This window comes from Microcaecilia unicolor, chromosome 2, assembly GCF_901765095.1.
Source record: "Microcaecilia unicolor chromosome 2, aMicUni1.1, whole genome shotgun sequence".
In the NCBI taxonomy this organism is placed as follows: Eukaryota; Metazoa; Chordata; class Amphibia; order Gymnophiona; family Siphonopidae; genus Microcaecilia; species Microcaecilia unicolor.
In genome coordinates, this window is record NC_044032.1 from 273,660,354 (window position 1) to 273,683,236 (window position 22,883).

Here is a 22,883-nt window from a genome sequence, read left to right on the forward strand (position 1 = left end):
ACCTTTTTAAAACCTAGATATGCTAACCGTGGGCTTAGCCGCAGGATTACCAAGGGTTGAAGCCGGTTGCACACGCCGAGGAATGCAGGGAGGACTTGTGAGCGGGTGATAACTTGCGGGAAAGACACAGTCACAAACTGTATTAAAATGCATGCTGGTAAGGTAATTTAAGTATTCTGCAGCATGCAAAGAGTACGCCACCCATTTTTAACACCGTGCCCAATGCAAGAATTTTTCTGCAACGTCTGGGGTAGCATAAAAGGTTTTGCAGAGAGGATTTCTTGTCCATCTTTCACATCGAAGTGCTGGTTTTGTCTTGTTATGCAAGCGGAAGGAAGCCCTTGCAAGTTTTAAAGGCAGATGGTAAGTAACAAACATGTGGCTTGTCCAAACAAAATTGAACATGGAAGCATATATCAGCGCCCTGTTCTTCTGCGCCTAAATATGAGCCTCTCAAAAATTTCAACTGGAAACAATTTATGCAAGGCTCATATTTCGGAACAGAAAAACAAGTGCCGATTGTGCCGACACACTCATTTTTGCTTTGGACATGTACACAAGCCACGCTTACTGCGAAACCTTGTGCATATACATCGGGCATATTCCTCCCACATTTGCAATGCATAAAATTTAAATGCAATTTGCTTCCTGCATGCTGTGGTGTGGTAGAAGCCACCAGCTCAGACATCCGTACATAGCGCTACAGTGAGCCTTTCCGCATCTCTAGCAGTACAGACACAGTTAGCAGAGGATGGGGGGAGGGGGGAAGATTTTGAATTCCAATCAATTACTGCTATCAATTAGTTTGTTGATTTTGAAAAACCAGCTGAGCTGGCTGTGCAAACAATTAGAGCAAACATTAAGTCTGTGGAGTCACAATAAAAAGCTGCTGGTTCAAAGGTCTGAGGATCTCATTTAACATGGAAAACAGGAGATCTGGAGGATCCAGGCTTTTACCAATTTACCCTGGAGCTGCTCAGATTTTGAGCTCTTTCATTTTCACCCTCTCACCCTGCACTCTGAGCAGACATTTCCAGCCAGAGCAATAGAGATCAGAGTGCACACTGTGCTAATGCATGCAGCACGTCTCCTGCCACGCTTCACCTCCCCAGCAGGGCACGTGCAGGACGTCAGACGCACAGAAGCCCTGCAGAGTACAGCGAAGATCAGCTGAGAGGAGCGCCTCTGTGTGGGCCGCGAATGCAGGAGTCAGAAGACAGCACTTCTGCTGGCGAGGGTTCGGGTGGACGGGGCTTGGCCCGGTGGCGGAGGCGGGTGGGACTGTGGCCCGGGCCCCCTTCAGGGGGGGCGGTGACAACCTGGGGGGGTGGCATTGGGTTAGGGCCCGGGGGCGGCCTTGGCCCCGGCCCAGTCTCTCGGCGGCCCTGATCCCCAGAATTAGGCAGCAACCTGCCGCCCAGCAAGGGACAGTGTGGTTGTGGGGTTCAGCAGCCCACCCTGACAAGCTTCAAGCACACCCTTATGCATTCCAGGGGTAAAGGAACTTCTGAGCCTTGAAACTATTCCAACAAAGCTGCTGTTTTTCCAGGGAATGCACCTGAACATGGTTACATACCACACAGCAGTGTGACTGGGAAGAGGCGGACTATGAAATCAAAGGGGACGACATTATCCAACCACATTCTCTCATGTCCTATCTACAACCATTGCTGAATGAGGTCTAGATATTAACAGCAGACCCAAATACACAGAGGTATTTGGGGAGGTGCAAACCAAATTGATATTTTCTCCCATTAAACTCACATCAGACCCCTCCCCTCCTCCACATTTATATTAGGTGCAAAACATACTACACAAAAGGTTCCAATGCCCCCCCCCCCCACACCAGTTTTCCCCACCTTGTAAAACTCATTCAATTCATTCTCCTACCTGACAGCAATGGCTGAGTCAATATAAAATGGCACAAAATGCAGTGGCGTACGAAGGGGGGAGGGGTGGTGGGGGCGGTCCGCCCCGGGTGCACGCCGCTGGGGGGTGCCGCGGCGCGCGCCTGCTGCGAGAGTTCGCTAACTTCTCTCATTCGCTACAGCTCCCTATGCCCCGGAACAGGTTACTTCCTGTTCCGGGGCAGAGGGAGCTGCAGCAAACGAGCAAAGTTAATAAACTCGGAGCAGACGCGCGCTGCGGCACCCCCCCCCCAGCGGCATGCACCCGGGGGGGGGGCTCTTTTGCGGGGGGGGGGTCTTTCGCCAGGGGGGGGTCTGCGCTGCATCGGGGGGGGGGGGGCACTGCACCCGGGGGGCAGGGTGCCGTCCCGGGTGTCCGCCCCCCTAGGAACGCCAGTGACAAAAGGTAAAATTATTCAAAACTCTACAATCTATACAATGGACCTAGAACATTTCCTCTTAAATGCTTTTTTGTGCAGTGAGTTGTATCATTTCAGGCAGAACACACTTTTACTGCCAGAAACTTTGTTAAGTAACGTATAACCCTAAAAAGAAGCTGCTCAGAACCTATATAGCAAACACCATACCAAAACAGCAGTAACTCCTAAGACTTAATTTGTAACAACCCTACTTATGAAAAGGCAGTACTGCAAATAGAACACCAGGTCTTAGAACACAAATGCTTCACCAATTAAGCAAAAGAACAAAATAGGCAAGAAAGATCCTTACACACAGGGGCTGCCCAAGGCAACCTGCTGCCTTAGGTGAGGGGATGAGATAGCGCCCCTGGCACCCTGCTCCCCTGACTCCAGGAATGGGGGTGGGGGCTCCTCCTCAGAACTACTAACAGGAAGTAAGAAGGTTGGGAGTGACAGAAAACAGAAAACTGACAGAAGCCAAGCAAAGATTATTAGAAAACTAGTAAAAAAGGCCCGTTTCAGAAAGCAATGAAACGGGCGCTAGCAAGGTTTTCCGCGATCAGCGTGATCGCCGGTATCCGAGTCCTGCTCCCTGTTCCCACGTGCAAGCTTCTCGCCTACCTGACAATGTCCCATGGTATCGGCTGCAGGAGAGGAGGACGCAGACCGTTGGCCCTCGCTGGCGCTCCGTTCGGATTCCTGGGCAGGGGAGGAGTAAAACATTGGACACTCGCGGCTCCTCCCCTGTCCCTGACGTTTCCCTACTCCACCTCCACAATGGACACTCGTGGCTCCTCCCCTCTCCCTGATGTCACGATCTACTCCATGAAGGACACCACCATCGGAAGCCACCAGGCAGCCTCAGAACTTTGGAGGTGAGCTTTATTATATAGGATGGTGGAAGATAAGGGCCATTAAAATGTTGCCCAATAGCTTCTCTTGTAACCCTGTCCTGTACACCATTATCTGCCTTCCACTCTTTCACCCTGGACTTTCCTCTCATGTCCCCACCTTCTCATCTCTACCTTACTCTGTTCCCATCGGTTTCTAGAGGTTGGAGATTTCAAGAGATGGAGTGGGAGGCAGAAAGAGGGCAGTGTAGGATGATGAGGTGTTTTAACCCTTGCCAAATGTCCTGCAAAAACAAGTAAGAGGTGGAATCACTGTATTCCACCTTTAAAAAAAAATTGGAGGATATGGCTTTTACCCATCTTAAGGCAGCTCCTTTAATATGGAATGCATTGGATCCAGAGGATCCACCTCCACTAAAATGGGTAAAAGCCAGATCCTCCAGTTCGCCTGCAAACTGCAGGTCCAGAAGCAATTTCCAGCTCTACAAAGGATGGCTAAAAGCCGGATCCTGCAGATCTTCTAAGAGTGAGTAAAAGTTGGAGCCAGTGTATTCTATCTTAAAAGATCAGCAGGATCTTTTACTCATTCTCCTGTCTACCTTCCACCCCTTTACCCAGTATGCCCTTCTCTCTGCCCCCCCCCCTTTCTCACCATTGAAAGTCTGACCTTTGACATCTGTACTAATATAAAGGAAGTCATTGCTCACTTCCGGTTTTTTACTATAGAAGATCTTTCTGATGTCCCGATTTTGAGCGCAATATTGCTTGGGAACAAGCTGACCTGCTGTTTATATGCTTTTGCTTTGTTTGGTATTACAGCAACTGAAAGCCCCTGACGCAGCCCTTGTGGGTGAAACACAGTCTGTGTCAGGCGATTATTTCTCCAATAAAGTCTTATTAATACCACCTAGTGATCTGCTCTTTTGTTTGCTTCCAGGTTGGATTTTGCGGATCATCTGCCTTCTTGTTTTCTTGTAACCTAAGAATAGACAGAACTACAGCTATTTCACTGGGCTCTACAACACCAACACACTCACATCAGGTAAAACAGAATAAGTGGGACTGCAACAGATTTCAACACAGAAACTGAATGCAAGTAGAATACTTCACACAAATACAGAACAAGGAATCACAAATTAGAAATATGAAGGCAAAAAACGAACTGAGAATCCCAAGAAGTAAAACGTAGTTCCTTTTGTACTGAACACAATAGAAACACATCTGTGATGCATGTTTCCTAGCGCCAACATATTACAGTTAATAGATTTTATTTATTTATTACATTTGTACCCCGTGCTTTCCCACACATGGTAGGCTCAATGCAGCTTATATAGTAACAATATAAAGAATTACAATTTGTAAGACTATACAGTTTGTAGTGAACACAAAATTAATGGGGTTAACGGATAAGTAAATTGAACATAAAAGGAATTGGTATTCGGAAGTGAAGCAGTCAGTGGTTACATAGACTGCTGAAATCATGTCCAAATAAAACCCTTTTTCCTTCCTTGATGTTTCATTTCTCCATCATGTTGATCTGTATCTCTTTTATGCTTTCCTGCATGTCTTCTGCTAACTCTGTTTCCAACGGCTGTTGTCCATTTGTATTTCTCCTCTCCTACTTCTCTTGTTCCATTCCCTCACTACACCTGTCTCTGACACATTGATCTTTCACTTAAAGCTCTCTCCTCCCTTCTTTTCTTTTCAGCCTCTCTGTTCACTCAAATATCACCCTTTCAATCTACTCCTTTTCAGTTTTCATCTACCTTCAACTTTCAGTCTCGTTCTCTCAAACCCTAACTCTTGCATTTCCCATCTCACTCCAATCTCCTATTCCCTTTTATCTAACATCTATTCCCTATTATCACATTTCTACCCTCTGTATTCACTATCTTCCTCTCACTCATTTCCTTAACAACCCTCCCACATGGTTCAACCATTCCTAGCATCTTCTCCCCCTCCTTCTCCCCCCATTGAAACTTAACAGCTCCCTGCCTTTTCCCCTCCACACCAGAATTTTTTCCCCAAGTCCAACATCCCTCCCAACTTTCCTTCCATCTCCTCTAGAGTCCAACATCTCTCCCTCCCTCCCGCCTTTCCCTATTTCCCTATTTCCTTCTACCCCAAGTCTGAAAATTCTTCCTCCCTTCCTCCCTCCAGACACATCTCAGAATCCAACATTCCTCCCTCCCTTCCTTGCGCCAACCCAATCCAACAACTCTCCCTCCCTCTCTTCTACACCTACCCCTCAGGTCCAACAACTCTCCCTCCCTCCCTTGTGCCAGCCCCATCCAACAACTCTCCTTCCCTCTCTTCTATCCCCACCCCCAGGTCCAACAACCCTCCCTCTCTCCCCCTCCCCACATAAGTATTATGGTTACCCTACATATCCTGATCATTAAGATCAGAGTGAACACGCCAACTTACTATACCCTGCCAGGCTGCATTTTCCCGACACTATGGAAGCAGCATTTTCTATAAATTGGACCTTTGCTATGGAATAAGTTACCAGAAGCTTTGTGTCTCTTGAATGACTTGTCAAAAATTTAAAAAGCAGTCAACGCTTTTTCCACAGGCCTAACTGCCTTGTGCTTGAATGGATAGTTTTTGTAAAATATGATGAAGCTGGTTTATTAATGTACTGTTTTATATTTTTGAATTATGTATGTTTTTAGTTTAACCCAGTAAGTTAACAGGTGGGTTAGAAAGCTAAAAGGCGGGTTAAATATTCTATCCAAACAAAGGTAAGGCCTTTATGCTATTAGAAGCACGCAAATGGCCCGAGAGCAGAAGCAGCCTGTTTCTCCCTCACAATTCTCACCTTTTCCCTCCAAACTTGGCCCCCCATTCTTGCCTTTATCTGTCTTCAAAAGCACCAGAGCAGCGCTATCAGTACATGGTGGTGACTGCAGCAGCAGCAACAGTCCTCTCTGAACCAGTGTGAGTGTACAGCCCATTCAGTAGTCCCACCTCCTTCCATGCGGGCACTGAAATGGAAACCCGAATGGGAGCAGGAGGAGATGAGGCCATTGAACTGTGAAGCCACATCTGTATTTTGACATCACTGTACCAACGTTGCCAACACAAAATGGAAGTTTCCAATCACTGAAGCATGCGCTGCAATATATGTTAGTCCATGAACTACCTGGGTCTAAAACTCATCAGTCAGCTGGAGGCTGCTTTCCCCTGCCTGGACAAAGGTTGCCTTGCCTTCAAAGTACTGGGTTCCCAATGAACCTGTCCCCATTCTCAGCACGTATCTGCCATGTCCATGGTCAAGCATCAGCATCTCATTACAAACAGTGAACAAGGTGCCATTCTATAGGTCTTTGCCCTGTGCTGTCTTTTTCTTTTCTCTTCCTGCCAGACCCCCCCCCCCCCCCCCCCCCCCCGTCATAAAGCAGGCTGGAAATGACTACAGTAGTGGCCTACTGCGGACTCATGTTTCACTCCTGATCTGTCCTCTCCTGCAGCTAAAAACACTCTACCCTTCAGAAAGGGAAATTTTCCCTTCCAACTAGGCAGGTTAAACTAAACATATCTGTCCCAGCTCTCGACAAGCAATGAAAATTACAAATATTTATATTTATTTATTTGGATTTATTTACCGCCTTTTTGAAGGAATTCACTCAAGACGGGATACAGCAAGAATACGTCAAATATTTATATTACAGAATGACATGGGGACAAAGTTTGTCCCCATCCCCATGGGTTCTGTCTCCACCCCATCCTCACAGGTTCTGTCTCCGTTCCCATCCCGTCCCAGCAGGCCCTGTCTCCATCCCTGCCCCGTCACTGCAGGTTCTGTCCCTGTCTCCGCCCTGTCCCCATGGGCCCTGTCCCCATCTGCAGAAGCCTCAATTATGATTTTATATTTAAATCTTTTTATTAAAGTATAAAAAGAACAATATGCTGTGCAACTATTGTGAATAAATTACAATAATAACAGCAAGCAGCTATAATAACCCTCCTTACCACCACTCTCTATCCTTCCAACTCCAACAATAGCTGATTTCTACTACCACAAGGAATCCTAATCCACCCTGTTAAAATGTCCAGAGTTTCAAAATACAACCCGTTCCATATGCCCTACAGGGGAGAAATACACCCTATGAAGTACTGATGATTTTTTAATCTGTGGATGAATAAGAAGTCATCAACAATCTCAGGATTCAGTCTAGTTCTCCTGTCTTCCACAGTTCTTCCTGCAATAGAAGATGTCTTCTTAGACAGGTAGCAGGATATACAAGAACCCCCATGCAAGTTTTGCTAGTTGTGGCCAGCATGTTTGCTTGTTTTTCCAATAAATCAAAATATCGTTGTCTGCATCACTCAAACATAAATAACAGTCCAGCTCATTAATAGGCTTCAAAGTAGAAAATGGAATGGGGACAAAGTTTGTCCCCATCCCTGTGGGCTCTGTCCCCATCCCCGCTCCATCCTCACAAGCTCTGTCCCCATCCCCTTGGGATCTGTCACCGCCCCGTCCCCATCCCCACAGTTACTGCTGGTCCCTATCCCTGTTTCATTCTCTAATTTATATGACCTTTTGTCTCTTTCTTCTGCTTGATTTATTACTGTGACGGACTGGACTTGCTCCAGTGTCACTCATAAATACACCATTGTAGCTCTGGTGCTGCCTTAAGAGAAATCTGCCTCTTCCCTTCTCAAACATACCTCTTGGACGGTTATCAAGTCAACCTATGATTACGAAAGATCCTCCCCTGTTATCAGGCTATGACACCATCATTTCAGCAGCAACACATATCACACTAAACTACTTTGCAGACAGGCTGAGCTAAGTGCAAGGCTATTTAAAATGCTCCTATCCGTGCATTAAACTAATTCATCATGTAACACCAATGTTAAAAGCATTTTGCTTCTCTAAGCTAGAGCACATTAGAAGCACACAGGAAGTGATATAATACTGCTTCTCTCTTTTTCAGTCTAGCAGTTTCCTCTTTCCCTTCTTGGGTTCCAGCTCAATTGGAACTGGCCCTTATTGTGCTGTGACACATTGGGGTCTCCATTCATAACTACCTGGCGACTTTCCTACCATCCCACCCCACAAACCACAACAATTTCTGTGCTAGTATTTGGCCAGGAACCACAAACTGCAGTTCTCTCCTGAATCAGGGTTACATGGGTACCAAGTCTAGTCAGTAATTGTCACCACTGAGCAATGGTGGCCTCTACCCATTGCTGTGAACCCTGTCTCCCGAATGTTCCAGGCAGCAGAAGCTGGATTCAGGAATCAAACCCAGATCATTTGCACAACTTCTAAACAACCAGGCCAGCCCCATCAACACAACTTTGAAAGATCTCTCTCAGTTCTGCACAATATCATCAGCTCCATTTTCCCATGTATGGTACGAGCATAGAACCTAGTAGATTACTGACCTGGAATAAACAGAAAATATGGTTTACCAAACTGTGGATTGATACATACAAAAAAAGACAGTACTAATTAGATCCCTCTTCATAACTTTTCCAGCACTCAAGGTATCAATCAGCAAAGCCACAAACAACCTATAATTTGAAAGAAACCTCAAATTAAAAGTTTGCCATTTCTGTGAAGGCGTTGCATTACGCTCCATCTAACCACCTTCACAACTCTAGTTTCCACCCTTCAAATGCAAAAAAGTATACTATGCAAACCAAGCCACATGGTATCATTGTTTATGCTCTGACCTATGGCAATACAGTGAAAAGTCATCCAGTGGGCACCTCTTTTTTTTTTTAAACTTTTTCTTTATTGAATTTTAATTTCTACAAAGAGTAAACTTTGAACAGATATACCAACATATCCATACCAATATTCCACAAAAAATATTTCAAATAGACAAAGTAAACATTGTCCACTAAAGATAATATCTTTATATTGGATTATAGTCCACAATATGATGGAAGGAAGCAAAAATTATATGTGCCATTGGAAGATGGCTTATATATAAGAAAAATCAAAAAGAATAATCGAGTAGGGATTAACCCCTATCTTACAAAATGAACCTCTTGTCCTATGACTGCTCTTCAATACTCTGCGCATTAAGAAATTCTCGCAACTGTTCAGGTTCATAGAAAATATATTTCTTTTCTTTAAAGAAAAGCAAACATTTACACGGAAATCTCAACTGAAAAGTTGCTTTTTTTCTCCATGGATTCTTTCTTCATTTCCAAGAATTTTTTCCTTCTAATTTGCGACCATTTAGATATGTCCGGAAATATAGATATTTTTCCACCTTTAAACTCTGGCTGTACTTTTTTAAAGTATAATTTCAACAAAGTATCTTTGTCCTGCTCAGATTCAGTCAAGTCAGCTCAGTTCCAGCCAACCTTGCTCAATTCCACCTTAGTCAGGACTCGCCTGCCACCGTACGGGAACCTGGCCCTCAGGACAGACCTGCCAGCAGCCCAAGGGCTCACCTTCAAGTCAGTGACAGTAAATGAAGGTGATGAGCTCAGTGGACTCACCCACACTGCAGCTGTTGCAACAGATGGCTATCCAGCTCCAGCAGCTCTCTGGGGTGGTACAAGAGCTGACACATTGGACAGCCAGCTTCCAGAATCCGGGGGTAGCACAAGCCACTGCATCTGCTCCCGCAGCCACCACATCAACGACCACACCCTCTTCCATTTCGAGAATCTGTGTTGCACTCCCATCTCGCTTTGATGGGAACCTGAAAACCTGCCGAGGGTTTCTGAACCAATGTCAGAAGTATTTGAGTTGCCAATAAGAAACAAAGTCAGATCATCAAGATCCTACCTAAACCTACACTACCCAAACTGCAAAGGAATGAAATACAAAACAACTTATGCAGCCGGCTTCTCTTACATAAGCACACAACTATGGAATGGGCTCCCAAAAGCTGTGAAAACAATCCACGACCACTTGAACTTCAGGAAATCACTAAAAACCAACCTCTTCAAAAAGGCCTACCCCAACGACCCTACGTAACCCTTTTCACCTACCAACACAGCATGACTATGATCACACAGGACAACACGCAATCTTCATCCATTTCGACCCTCCACTTATACCTCATACGATCACTATACAACTTTGTATTTGTTATCCACCGACTGGGCAAACGCCTTTGACGGTACTATGTAAGCAACATTGAGCCTGCAAATAGGTGGAAAAATGTGGGGTACAAATGCAATAAATAAAAAAATAAGCCAGACACTTTGTCTCCATCTGTGCCAAGGTGGCCTACCTCATTTCTCTCTTCACTGGCCCCGCTTTTGCATGGCCATCACCCTCATAGGAATGTAACAATCTGATCCAGAATAACCTCACAGAGTTCCTCAACCAGTTTCGTTGGATCTTCGAGGAACTTGGAAAGGCATCCTCAGCAGCCTCGGAATTACTGCAGTTACGACAAGGGAAGCACACTCTGGGCGACTATGCCATCCGCTTCCGAACCTTGGCAGCTGAATTAGAATGGAACAATGAAAGCCTGGTCACTGTATTTTGGCAAGGGATCTCCCCACAGATCAAGGACGGACTGGCAGGGCGTGATCTTAAGAACATAACAGAACATAAGCATCACCATACTGGGAAAGACCGTAGGTCCATCAAGCCCAGCATCCTGTTTTCAACAGTGGCCAATCCAGGTTACAAGTACCTGGCAAGATCCTAATTCTAGAGTTTAATTACATGTTGAGTGAAGAAATATTTTCTCCAATTTGTTTTAAATTTAATATTTTGTAGCTTCATTGCGTGCCCCCTAGTCCTAGTATTTTTGGAAACAGTAAACAAGCAATTCACATCTACCCATTTCACTCCACTCAATATTTTATATACCTCTATCATATCTCCCCTCAGCTGTTTTTTCTCCAAGCTGAAGAGCCCTAGCCGCTTCAGCCTTTCCTCATAGGGAAGTTGTCCCACCCCTTTATCATTTTTGTCGCCCTTCTCTGTACCTAATTCCACTATATCTTTTTTTGAGATGCAGTGACCTGAATTGCACACAGTATTCAAGATGCGGTTGCACTATGGAGCGATACAAAGGCATTAAAACATCCTCACTTTTGTTTTCCATTCCTTTCCTGATAATACCTAACATTCTATTTGGTTTCTTCTCTGCCAGTGCACACTGAGCAGAGGGTTTCAACGTACCGTCAACGATGACACCTAGATCCTTCTCCTGGTCGGTGATTCCTAATGTGGAACCTTGCATCATGTAGCTATAGTTCGGGTTCCTCTTTCTCACATTAATCACTTTGAAGTTGCTCATGTTAAACGCCATCCACCATTTGGATGCCCAGTCTCCCAGTCTCGTAAGGTTCAATTGCAATTTTTCACAATCCTCTTGTGATTTAACAACTTTGAATAACTCTGTGTCATCAGCAAATTTAATTACCTAACATATTTATAAATATGTTAAAAAGCAGCAGTCCCAGCACAGACTCCTGCGGAACCCCTCTATCAACCCTTCTCCATTGAGAATACTGACCATTTATTTATTGGGATTTATTAACCGTCTTTATGAAGAGATTCATAACTCTGTTTTCTATATTTTAACCAGTTTTTAATCCACAATAGAACACTACCTCCTATCCAAAGACTCTCCAATTTCCTCTGGAGTCTTTCATGAGGTACTTTGTCAAATGCCTTTTGAAAATCCAGATACACAATATCAACCGGCTCACCTTTATCCACATGTTTGTTCACCCCTTCAAATAAATGTAATAGATTGGTGAGGCAAGATTTGCCTTCACTAAATCCATGTTAGCTTTATCTTATTAATCCATGCTTATGTATATGCTCTGTAATTTTGTTCTTTATAATATTCTCTACCATTTTGCCAGACACTGACATCAAGCTCACCGGTCTGTTATTTCCTGGATCACCACTGAAACTTATTAAAAATCGGTGTTACACTGGCCATCCTCCAATCTTCCGGTACCATGCTTGATTTTAAAGATAAATTATATATTACTAACACTAGTACTGCAAGTTAATTTTTCAATTCTATCAATACTCTAGGATGTATACCATCTGGTCCAGGCGATTTCCTGCTCTTCAATATGTCAAATTGCCCCATTATCATTTCCAGGTTTACAGAGATTTGATTCAGTTTCTCTGACTCGTCAGCACTGAATACCATTTTTGCACCAGTATCTCTTCCACATTTTCCTCGGTGAAAACCGAAGCAAATAATTCATTTAATCTCTCAACTATGGCCTTGACTTTCCTGAGCGCTCCTTTCACCCCTTAGTCATTTAGCTGTCCAACTGATTCTTTTGCCAGTTTGTTGCTTTTAATATACCTTCTCACGGATCTTGATGAACTCACCCTGCTCTGCACATGAGTGGCTACAGTGGGGGAAATAAGTATTTGATCCCTTGCTGATTTTGTAAGTTTGCCCACTGACAAAGACATGAGCAGCCCATAATTGAAGGGTAGGTTATTGGTAACAGTGAGAGATAGCACATCACAAATTAAATCCGGAAAATCACATTGTGGAAAGTATATGAATTTATTTGCATTCTGCAGAGGGAAATAAGTATTTAATCCCTCTGGCAAACAAGACCTAATACTTGGTGGCAAAACCCTTGTTGGCAAGCACAGCGGTCAGACGTCTTCTGTAGTTGATGATGAGGTTTGCACACATGTCAGGAGGAATTTTGGTCCACTCCTCTTTGCAGATCATCTCTAAATCATTAAGAGTTCTGGGCTGTCGCTTGGCAACTCGCAGCTTCAGCTCCCTCCATAAGTTTTCAATGGGATTAAGGTCTGGTGACTGGCTAGGCCACTCCATGACCCTAATGTGCTTCTTCCTGAGCCACTCCTTTGTTGCCTTGGCTGTATGTTTTGGGTCATTGTCGTGCTGGAAGACCCAGCCACGACCCATTTTTAAGGCCCTGGCGGAGGGAAGGAGGTTGTCACTCAGAATTGTACGGTACATGGCCCCATCCATTCTCCCATTGATGCGGTGAAGTAGTCCTGTGCCCTTAGCAGAGAAACACCCCCAAAACATAACATTTCCACCTCCATGCTTGACAGTGGGGACGGTGTTCTTTGGGTCATAGGCAGCATTTCTCTTCCTCCAAACACGGCGAGTTGAGTTCATGCCAAAGAGCTCAATTTTTGTCTCATCTGACCACAGCACCTTCTCCCAGTCACTCTCGGCATCATCCAGGTGTTCACTGGCAAACTTCAGACGGGCCGTCACATGTGCCTTCCGGAGCAGGGGGACCTTGCGGGCACTGCAGGATTGCAATCCGTTATGTCGTAATGTGTTACCAATGGTTTTCGTGGTGACAGTGGTCCCAGCTGCCTTGAGATCATTGACAAGTTCCCCCCTTGTAGTTGTAGGCTGATTTCTAACCTTCCTCATGATCAAGGATACCCCACGAGGTGAGATTTTGCGTGGAGCCCCAGATCTTTGTCGATTGACAGTCATTTTGTACTTCTTCCATTTTCTTACTATGGCACCAACAGTTGTCTCCTCGCCCAGCGTCTTACTGATGGTTTTGTAGCCCATTCCAGCCTTGTGCAGGTGTATGATCTTGTCCCTGACATCCTTAGACAGCTCCTTGCTCTTGGCCATTTTGTAGAGGTTAGAGTCTGACTGATTCACTGAGTCTGTGGACAGGTGTCTTTCATACAGGTGACCATTGCCGACAGCTGTCTGTCATGCAGGTAACGAGTTGATTTGGAGCATCTACCTGGTCTGTAGGGGCCAGATCTCTTACTGGTTGGTGGGGGATCAAATACTTATTTCCCTCTGCAGAATGCAAATAAATTCATATACTTTCCACAATGTGATTTTCCGGATTTAATTTGTGATGTGCTATCTCTCACTGTTACCAATAACCTATCCTTCAATTATGGGCTGCTCATGTCTTTGTCAGTGGGCAAACTTACAAAATCAGCAAGGGATCAAATACTTATTTCCCCCACTGTATATGTTTCCGGGAGAGGTCCCAGGAATGTCAAGCCTGTCATAGGACTGTTTGTTAGTGATCGGAGGAAGTGCAAAAGTGGCACTGTAAGACTCAAAAATAAAGGGGTGGAATATTTAGAAGCTGACAGAAATGGCAGAATTGCTTAACAAATATTTCTGTTCTACATTAACAACTGAAGGGCCAGGAGATGGACCACAAAATACAAACACAAATAGGAATGGGTGTGATAGTCCCTGAATGATTTTCAAGAGACTGTGTTCGTGAGGAGCTGGCTAAATTAAAGGTGAACAAAGTGATAGGGCAAGATTCATTTACTTTATTTTATTTTATTTATTTATTGAGATTTACTATGCTGCCATTAACTAACTGGCAGATCAGAGATGTACAGCAGAGATGATGGTATTAAGAGAGACAGATAGACAAAGAACTAGCATGACAGCTGGGAACTGAGGACCCGACGCTCAAAAATCGTTGTTACATACCGTGTGCGTCTGTATCCGCAGTTAAGTTTACTGATTTTACTACTACTTGTTATCATTTCTACTGTGCTACTAGATGTACGCAGCACTGTACACATTATATGCAGGTACTCTCTCTGTCCCTAGAGGGGTCACAATGTACCTGGGGCAATGGGGGGTTTAGATTTTAAAACAGTGATTGATGCTCAAAAGGAAATGAGATATGTGGAAATTCTGCAAGCGGTTCAGTATGCAAAGTGCCTAGCACATGCGTACAACAGTCTTGTGGTAAGCGTCGATGTTATACACATGCCCAGGGAAACAAGCGACAACCACATTACAGCAGTGCTGTTAAGCGCGGGACACACACCCACATATACAAGCAGATAGCACATTTTCGTGTAGGACACCCACACCCACAGATACAGTACACACATATAGCACAGCTCACACACACGTGCAGATTCTATTATCAAATGTTCCACAATGACTTTTTCACATGACTGTTGTGTGTGGAACACACACATATAAAGATGCACAGACAGGAATGCCGAAAAGGAGAAAGAAGCAGAACTTATGTAGAAAAATAGTTCATTTATTGGTTGTTCAAAGCTCCCAGGATTCACAAACCAATGCCCGACATAGCCATGTTTTGCCAGAAGTACAGGCTAAGGTTGCAGGGGTGAGTTGTTATCACCTCCTCTGGCAAAGAGTTCCAGAGCTTTTCACTCAACGAATACTTAAAGCTCTGGAACTCTTTGCCAGAGGAGGTGGTAACAGTGGTTAGCGTATCTGGGTTTAAAAAAGGTTTGAACAAATTTCTGGAGGAAAAGTCCATAGTCTGCTATTGAGACGGACATAGGAAGCAACTGCTTGCCCTGGGATTTGTAGTATGGATTGTTTGGACAATTTAGGTTTCTGCCAGGTACTTGTGACCTGGCTTGGCCACTGTTTGGAAAACAGGATACTGGGCTAGATGGACCATTGGTCTGACCCAGTATGTCTACTCTTATGTTCAAGTTTCATCCCATCCAATATGAAGAACAGTCTTGGCGGCAGCTATGCAAACTCTCCTCAAAGCTAGTGTGCAGTAGTGGTAATGCTGCTCCTCTTGGATCATGAGTTCCCTTATGTGTGAGGTGCGTGGTCATGCATGCACAATTTGATATCCATAATACATATGCAGAATGACAGATAGACATACCCTCCTCAACAGGTGCTCTCACTCTAGTAAAAGATACCTAACATAAAATAATATCAACTAGAAACCAACTTTTATATTTATGTATTTTACATGGCCGGTGCATAAGTACGTAAGTATTGCCACACTGGGACAGACCAAAGGTCCATCAAGCCCAGCATCCTGTTTCTAACACCGGCCAATTCAAGTCACAAATACCTAGCAATATCCCAAAAAAGTTCAATTTATTTTATGCTGCTTATCCCAGAAATAAGCTTTGGATTTTCCCCCAAGTCAATTTAATAATGGTCTATGGACTTTTTCTTTAGGAAGCTGGCCAGATATTTTTTAAACCCCGCTAAACTAACCGCCTTTACCACATTCTTTGGCAATTAATTCCAGAGGATTACTCATTGACTGAAGAAAAAGTTTCTCCGATTTGTATTAAATTTACTACTTTGTAGCTTCATCCCATGCCCCCTAGTCCTAGTATTTTTGGAAATAGTAAACAAGCGATTCACGAAAGAGCCCTAGAGGCTTCAGCCTTTCCTCATAGGGAAGTTGTCCTTTTCTATACCTTTTCTAATTCCACTATATCTTTTTTGAGATGCGGTGACCAAAATTGAACATAATATTCGAGGTGAGGTGGCATTTCATTCTTTACAAACGTTGCAACAGACAAGTAGAAGTGTTTGCTCTCTTTCCTGTCCTTCCTGTTCACCTAAAAGACAGAAGAACTACACAAATGAAAACAGCTCCTCTCTCTCCTTCACCAGTGTAGAGTCAGGCTGCTCACACTGCATTTACTGCCTGATTTTATTCTCTCTTTAAACAAACTGGAAAAAAAAAGAAGCAAGAAAATGTAAGAAAAATGCACAGTATCATTTCACACCAATGACCATGTATTGCCAGTCTTGCAATTATGTTCACTACTTAACACAATAAGGCACACTAAGTAGTGACTCCAGCACAAACCCTGCCCCTTTAATTGCTTCACATGCCCTTTGCACTTAAACGTAGGTTTGCTTATGAGGACCCCCCCCCACACACAAACACACACACACACACACACACACACACACACACACACACACACACACAAAAAGGCACAACTGTGACCTTATCCTGAGATAAGCTCCTCACAGCAGAATACCAAACAGGAATGAGTCCAAAGGACGGTAGTATTCCTTTTCTGCAAATGGAAAGGTTGTGCTAACATACAGCAGATCTGGTCATTCTGAGCACCTTACTAACAGCACTGTCTAACATGAGCGGTTGGCTGCTGCATTTTGGTGGATGATCATGCTGGGATCGCAAGCTCACTGCTTGGTATCCATATTCTTAAGACCAGTCCTGCCGCCTTACCATCTTCCAAGCAACAGCACATGTGCAAGATTTATCTTGGCACAAATTCAAACTGTGATAATGTGCAAAGGGAAATTTTATAGACATCTGCCCAGGAAACCTAGAAAGGGGGCAGGGCCATTAGAGGAGAAAATGGAAGTTTCCACTGTACACTTTCACCATTTAATAACAAAATACATCCTCCATCACTCTGTATTAAAAGTTGCTGAATCATTTTCTCTTCCTTCCCATTCACGCTATGAAGGTAATTTTATAAAGGACTCGAGAATGTACAACAGTGTTTTACGTCTTCAAGTGGACTGTTATAAACCTGCCCAGGGAAATTTGTTGTAGGCACGACAGGGACCCAGCACCACCAGGTGCTCAAAACACCGTGCTCAGCTGGGAACCAGCTGACCAACTGGACCAGGAGCCAAAGTCTCAGAGCCAGAGGTATTCTGTCCATCCACCTGTTGGAGATAGAAGATACTGAAGAACTGGGCTGCTAGCATGGGACTATATAGCTCAGTTCTGTGCTCTCTATCTCCACCTGCTGATCGATGTACATGACTACCCACATGTTGAATAGAACGTAATGGAAATCTCGGTTTTGGGCTAGAAAGTATCTGAGTTGAACTACATATATAGTGTGGACATGCATCTCTAAGACAGCTCCAAGATGGCACACTAGCAGAGCTGTAACAAATAGCATATTCTACTATTCAACCAAATACAAATAATGAAAAATAATAGGCACTGCGCTTTAACATGACAATAAAAGAAGCAATGTGAAATCAGAGATCAAATGTTTATTTCTGTAAGATTTAGCACAGTAGAGCCACGGATTATTTGGAATCAAATTTAAATCACTATTCAGCTGAATACAAAATGTATTTGGGGCACTATTCAGGGTCGAATTGGAATATTCGGTACAGCCCTACAGATTAGGAATATGCACAGTACAAGGAGACTAAAGGGTGCTTGTGTTGTCTTTGTCAAATCTGCCTTCATCTGGGAAAAAGAAAAAGAAGCATCAGATGCAGGACAAACACTGTCCTGGAAGATACATCTCAGTATGAGACAGAAAAAGAAAATCAAACAGGAGGATAGTGCTGATTGATGAGAGATCAAAGCTTTATTCGTTCTATAAATCTGTAAATATTTTGCAGTCACTGGAAAAGAGAATAAATCTGTATCTACTGTGCATCACACACTACTCCAAAGAGATACATAAGGGATAGTAATATTCTATGCACCCTGTGAAAACTTTTCCACACACTGGAACTATTTTTTGCAAATCTGCAATTCCCCTGGATCCCTGGGGGCAGCCATATTAGGAAAAGAAACTGGAAAATTACATCATATGGACTGGACCCAATGGATTCAAATCACCACGTTGCATACACTGCAAAATCCATAACACTGTGTATGGAATTTGTGACTCTTTATCCAAAAGATCTTTTGCTCCCTTGGGTACAAAAAAAAATAGCTTTTTTTAACAGCATATTTAATCGATGCAAGTGCTTTGAATCAACCAAATATTTCTCCATGGCAGCATTGTGCTAAAATATAGCATTGTATACCTTAGGAGAGAAGATTAAGGAAATGCTACTGTCTCCTCCAATTTCTCTAATTTGACTCCCCCCCCCCTCCCTCCCCAAAGATGTGCAACCCACAGCTGCAGCATTTTGGTTTACATGTAAATATAACATGAAGGCATGCAGGCCTCTTGATTCAATGGTAAGTGCTTTGTGTTGCCATGTGGAGAATCTGGATTTGGGTTTGAAGGATTAGTCTTAGATTTATTTATTTTATTTATTTTTTATTTTATTGCATTTGTATCCCACATTTTCCCACCTATTTGCGGGCTCAGTGTGGCTTACAATACATTGTAAATAATGGAATTACGATTTGTTACAAATCAGTTATGGATTACATTGTGAGAAGTTAAGCGAAGACAGAGTCAAGGTATCGTTAGGGAATAGGACAAGGAAAAGAACAATGGAACAATGGAAAGAGACAACAGGAAATTAATGGGGTAATAGAATCTTAGCAAAAGAACATTCGGTATAGCATTTTCTGTGAGTGAAGGTTTAAGTGTGATCAAATTACGGGGGATGTGAGTTCAGAAAAGAATGTATTGGTGTATTTCTGGAACAGTGAGTGTGGACTTCATGTGTATTGATCCTTACAGTAAATTTTATCAAAGAGATGAGTCTTCAGTAGTTTGTGGAAGTTGGTTAGTTCGTGGATTGTTTTCAAGTTGCGTGGTAGTATATTCCAGAATTGCGTGCTTATGTAAGAAAAGGTTGATGCGTGCAGCGCCTTGTATTTTATGCCTTTGCAATTAGGGAAGTGGAGATTAAGAAAAGTTCGAGATGATCTTTTAGCGTTCTTGGGTGGTAGGTCTATTAACTCAGACATGCACAACACCAATCGTGGTCTGATTTAGACCCCATATTTGTAAGGATTCAGAAGGAAACCTTGAACATAGCCCCTGGCTGAGGTCTGTCAATATGACTGACCGATTGGGTTGGAAGTTTGATTTAAAATTGTGTAGTTGTGCATGAAAGCTCAAGGGACCATAGCTCAATAAATGCTGAATTTAAACTAGCTAGAACTACAAAAGTAAGGGAAAACTTCCAGGTTTAAAAAAAAAATTTTTTTTAAACAAACGCCTATTCCCTCTTGCTCTTTGCATGTCATCCCCCTCCACACCAAATATGACTGGGGATGGCATTACATTACAGGGCCAAATGCTGGAGGGAAAGTCTCCTCCACAACTGAACAGAGACAACATTTCCAAATGTATGTGATAAAGGATCTCTATCTTGCAAGAGAATGGGGCCATGCAAAACAGACAACAGAGGTGTGTGACTTGCACAGAGTAGCAACTACAAAAACGCATAGAGGAGAGAACCTGGAATGAATGAGAGAAAGCATGAGACTGGTACAGAGGATCTTTGAGGACAAGGATGGGATTGTAGAGCTGAACAGTTGTTGTGGATGGGCAGAAGGGATAGGACAGAGAGTCCTTCTCTGCTGTCATTTTCTAGTTCTATATCTCTGTGGAAAAGAGCAGATGAGAGGTGAAATAACAAAGGAAAGGCAGGGATAAGGCCATGGCAGGAGGAAACAGAGGGCTGGCGCAAGCAGGAACAGAGAGGAAGCAGGTGGTTCAGCCCAACCTGTCACTAGAAAGAGGAAATCACTGGGCTGCTGCCATAGAGGTCTCTTAGCAGGGGATATAAAGATGTGGTGAGAGCCATGCAAAAAGTGCCAGAGCACAACAGAGGAATATAAATAAGGGAGAATGAAGAGCAGGGAAATTCCCACTGCAGCTCCTTCTGACTCTGAGCAAGTCAATTAAATCTTCATTATCCCAGGTACAAAATAAGTACCTGTATATAATATGTGAACTACTTTGACTGTAACCACAGAAAGGCAGTACAACAAATCCCCTCCCCCTTTTGATGGAGCTTGGTGCATGCTTGTGCTGTCTGTGCTACAGGGGTGGGCATGGCAAGTTGCTGCCCCTTGTGATCTTGGGCAGATGGACAAAAGTTTACTGCTTGACTACCTTGAGAACTCCTTAAGGCAGTGCAAATCAAGCCACCTAGAGGGTGCTGAACCTGATTAAAAAACTGTTTAAAACTCCAAAGACACGAATCACAACACTGGCAAGTCCAAAACAGATTCTTGAGACAGTCGCCCTAATTCCCCTAAGCGAAAATAACACTGGCTCAGCCTCTGAACTACGAAACCAAGCCAGGATTAACACTATTTTAATATAAATACATTTTGAAACCTTCACAAATGGAGCCTAGTTTTAACAGCAGCAGAAGAAGCAGTAGGTAATGAATGTTGCTTCCCAGCTCTTCTTGACCGTGGGAGGATAACGGGGGCCAGACACACCTCTGATGCTGCTGTGGCTCTGCTTCCCCCTCCCCCCTCTTATTTCTGGCAATAAACAAGCAAAAAGTCTGCCCTGGAAACTACTGAATTACGCAGCTAAGAGCGCCCCAGGCACCTACTTTGTTTGCCTATGCTTTAATCCTGTTTTGTATCATTAACCACATCACTACACACTCCTAAAAAAAAAAAAAAATCACAAACTAACCAAAGGCAAAGCACATGGCCCTCCAGCCCCCTCACCATGTCAGTAACAGCCGTCAGTTTAATTCCACTATTTTTCTGCTTTGAGCCTTCAAAACACATGATAGGAGGGGAAAGCTGGGAGAAGAAAAGAGTGCTGATGAGAGAGGCACTGACTGACTCTCGTCCTAAAACTCTGCAAAGATCTGGCCCAGAGATTACTGATACTCACACACGCTGCAAACAACCCAAGCAGGCGCTGGTGCCCGGTTCGGTGTAAAAGTCAAATCTGCGGGATCCCAGGCCGGAATCTTCCGAATCTGTTAAGTACGACCTTAAGACGGGAGGGCTTCTTTGTTTTGACGGCTGCTACTACCGCCAGTGCTTACAGTATGCTGCGACGCTCATGGTCCGGCAGGAACGGGAGTGAAATGTTATGATCGGTAGGGACAGGGAGGGGAGAGGAGAAGCTGCCGCGTGGTGTTGGGGGGGGGGGGGGGGGGGGGGGGGGAGAGGGAGGGGAAGCGAGAGAGAGAGAGAATAAGTTGGACAATGTTAGGAAACAGCAAGCACTGACATGACAGCTAACCGTGGGGTGTTGCAGAGGAAGACGAGATGCTTTAGAGGATGGGATGAGGAGGAGTTGGACACACTTTCTATAGTTGCAGGCATGCATGACAGGAAGGAGAGATATGCTGCTCTGCACACCAAGAGGTCATGGAAGGAAGAAGTGCTTAAAATGTAGAGGAAGAAGAATGAGACATGCTGAATATCATATAGGGAGAAAAGCAGGAGGGACATACTGTAGATTCTGGGGGGTGGGGGGAGGACATAGAAGGTGAAAAATCATGGGAGGGTAGAAGGAAGGAGAGAGATGCTGGAGTTCCATGGAGGGAGGAGATAGAGAGATACACCTGGATTCAGTTGTATGTCTCACCAGAAGGGTTGCATCTACCTGGATCCAGCAGTAATTAATATTTTAATAGTTTTAAATACTTGAAATACCACCTTTCTTATATAGTCAAAGTGGTTTACAATATAAAAGGACAAAACAACATAAAAGAGATCTGGAAAAGAACCCCATTAAATATAGGAAAGCCAGGCTCATCCTAGACTAGATTCTCGCCAGAAGGGCAGGATCTACCTGAATCCAGCTGTATTTCTCAATAGAAGGACAAGGCTCATTTTCAAAGCACTTAGCCTCCCAAAGTTCCATAGAAACCTATGGAACTTAGCCTCCCAAAGTGCTTTGAAAATATGCCTCTAAGTCTCTCCAGAAGGGCAAGTTCCAGCTGTACCTCTAATCACAAGGGCTGTATACAACTGGATTCAATTGTATTTCTCACCAGAAGGGCTGCATACACCTGGATCCTGCAGTAATTTTCACCAGGAGAGCTGCCTACAGCTGATCCAGCTGTATATTTTATTTATTTTTGTTACATTTGTACCCTGCACTTTCCCACTCATGGCAGGCTCAATGTGGCTTACATATTGTATACAGGTACTTATTTGTACCTGGGGCAATGAAGGGTTAAGTGACTTGCCCAGAGTCACAAGGAGCTGCCTGTGCCTGAGGTGGGAATCAAACTCAGTTTCCCAGGACCAGAGTCCACCACCCTAACCACTAGGCCACACCTCCACTCTCTCAGCAGAAGGCCTGCATACACCTGGATCTAGCAGTACTTCCTTCAAGAAGGGCTTGATCCACCTATAAT

The 22,883-nt window shown here is 43.9% G+C and overlaps 1 protein-coding gene across 2 annotated transcripts in view; it reads right to left on the minus strand.

The window, feature by feature from the left end:
- The window catches only part of MOB3B (MOB kinase activator 3B), a 247,458-nt gene extending 225,852 nt beyond the window's left edge, over window positions 1–21,606 (minus strand). For both annotated transcript variants that reach the window (XM_030194182.1, XM_030194181.1), the window contains exon 1: window positions 21,401–21,606. The gene's annotated coding sequence lies outside the window, so the exon portion shown is untranslated. The remainder of the gene's footprint in view (window positions 1–21,400) is intronic.
- Window positions 21,607–22,883: the final 1,277 nt, after the last annotated feature.